Genomic DNA, 2,808 nt, shown 5'->3' on the forward strand with positions numbered 1-2,808 from the left:
CTGCGGTAATCAGCGCGTTCCATCAGAACGTGCGAAACCGCAGGATGCGGGAGGAGATGGCGATGTGCAAGATCAGAGACGTCAGTGAGCTATATGCCCTGGCCGACAAGTGTGCACGTGCTGAGGAAGGGAGGAAACTCCCCGGAGAGAATATAGGAGCAGGAGGATCTGATAGTGAGGAGACTGCCCCGGCAAGGAAAAACCGACGGCGGAGCAACAGAAAGAAGAAAGGCAAAGAGGTGCTAGTCGTTGAGCAGTCCGGCAAGAAAGCCAAAGCTGGTAGCTCCGGCAAGGAGATTGCCGCGGGCACCAACCACCAGGCTGTGGCGGTCACCGACAAGCAGGACAGCACCAACAAGCAGTACTGCAAGATCCACCGCACTAAGGGCCATGACCTCCAGAGCTGCAAGAAGGTCGAGCAGCTTGTCGAGCAGCAAAAAGCTGAATACGAGCGGCGCGACAAGGAGAAGGCCCAGGAAGGTGCTGGAGGAGCCAGCAAGAAACGTCCCGGCCGGGGAGGACGCCGCGGCAAGGCCAAGCAGTGGCAAGGAGACAGACCTCCCCGCGGCCGCGACAAGGATGAAGATGAGGACGACGATGAAGAGATGGATGATGACGAGACCGATGAGCAGGAGTTCCAGAAAGCCACAGAGGTCCTGTGCGTTGGCGGTGGTACTTCTCTGCATACTTCACACCGCCAGCTCAAGTAGTGGGTGCGGGAAGTCAATGCGGCAGAACCACCCATCGAGTCACGCAAGCCTCTGGAATGGTCCAGCACGCCTATCATCTTTGATATTGAGGACCACCCTGATCGCATAACTGCGGTCGGGTGCTTGCCGATGTTGGTTTCACCAACTATCCGCAACCTCAAGGTCACTAAGATGCTAGTTGACGGCGGGGCCGGCTTGAACCTGATCTCCTCCGCGGTACTCCAGAAACTCCAGATCCCTGATAGTGAGCTCGAAGAGACCGACACATTCCAAGGAATCAATCCGGGAAGGAGCAAGCCGAAGGGAAAGATCACGTTGCCGGTGACATTTGGCAGCGAGTTGAACTTCAGGACTGAGAGGGTCACTTTTGACGTTGCTGATTTTCCATTACCTTACAATGGGATACTCGGCCGTCCAGCACTCGCCAAATTCATGGCAGCCTCTCATTATGCATACAACATACTGAAGATGCCAGGCCCGATAAGTGTCATCTCTGTCCCTGGCGACAAGAAGGATGCTCTTATCTGCGCCGACAAGATCTACCGGGAAGCAGCAGCCGCAACAGATCGCAAGTCACTTGCCGTTGAAGCTCCCGGGGCGAAGAAGAAGACCAAGTCCGGCAAGAGCTCTGATGCCCACTCCGGCAAGTGCACCTCTTCGGAGTGCTGCGCTACCGTCGAGGATGCACCATCGAGCTCCACCGGCAAGTGTAAGAAGACAATGGCAGCTCCACCAGAGACCAAGAAGGTGTGCGCCAAGGAGGACGGCACTGGTGGTACCTTCACCATCAGTGCCACTCTCGACCCTAAATAGGAAAGCGCGCTCGTTGCTTTCCTGCGGGCGAATGTCGACGTATTTGCGTGGCAACCGTCTGACATCCCCGGCGTTCCCAGGAAAGTAATCGAGCACCATCTTGCCGTCTGTCCTCATGCGCGGCCCATCAAGCAAAAAGTCAGGAAACAAGCAGTGGAGCGCCAAGAATTCATTGCAGAAGAAATCAAGAAATTGGAAGCAGCATGCCTTGTTAGGGGAGTGCTCCATCCTATGTGGTTGGCCAATCCTGTAGTCGTGCGTAAGGCAAACGGGAAATGGAGGCTTTGTATCGACTTTACCGATGTCAATAAAGCTTGTCCCAAAGACCCATTTCCCTTGCTGCGCATCGACCAGATTGTTGACTCCACGGCCGGATGTGACTTGCTTTCATTTCTTGATGCATACTCAGGATACCATCAGATCTTCATGGCAGAAGAGGATGAGGAGAAAACCGCATTCATCACCCCATGTGGCACATACTGTTTCGTACGGATGCCCTTCGATTTAAAGAATGCTGGTTCAACATTTGCAAGGGTAGTCCATGACGCTTTTGAGCCACAAATACACAAAAATGTGGAAGCCTACATGGATGACATAGTGGTCAAAAGCAAGGACAAGGCGACTCTGATCCAAGATTTAGACGAAACCTTTGCAAATCTGCGCAGGATCAACCTCAAGCTTAACCCCGAGAAATGTGTGTTTGGAGTCCCCTCCGGCAAGCTTCTCGGGTTCTTTGTGTCTCAGCGGGGAATTGAAGCCAATCCCGACAAGATCAAGGCCATTGAGCAGATTGAAGCACCAAAGCGCGTCAAGGATGTACGAAGACTTACCGGTTGCATGGCTGCTCTCAGCAGGTTTATCTCTAGATCTGCTGAGCGCACCCTGCCATTTTTCAAAATATTGAAAAAGGCAGGTCCAATGAAATGGACTCCGGAAGCGGAGGCTGCGCTGCAGGACTTGAAGAGATACCTGTCCTCCACTCCAACACTTGTCGCACCTAAGCCACAAGAGAAGTTGCTGCTATATATAGTGGCAACCAATCAAGTGGTTAGTGCTGCGTTAGTAGCAGAGAGGGAGGCAGATGATGAGCCAGCAACCACGGCAGATGCATCCAGCGACAAGCAGGGGACTTCACCGGCAAGCTCTGGTCCCGACAAAGATGGATCTGCGCAGGCGCGTGAGAAGATGCAGAAAAGAATGGTGCAGCACCCAGTTTACTTTGTCAGTTCCCTTCTGCAGGGGGCTAGGTCAAGGTACTCTGGTGTGCAGAAATTGCTTTTCGGCC

This window comes from Triticum aestivum, chromosome 7B, assembly GCF_018294505.1.
Source record: "Triticum aestivum cultivar Chinese Spring chromosome 7B, IWGSC CS RefSeq v2.1, whole genome shotgun sequence".
NCBI lineage: Eukaryota > Viridiplantae > Streptophyta > Magnoliopsida > Poales > Poaceae > Triticum > Triticum aestivum.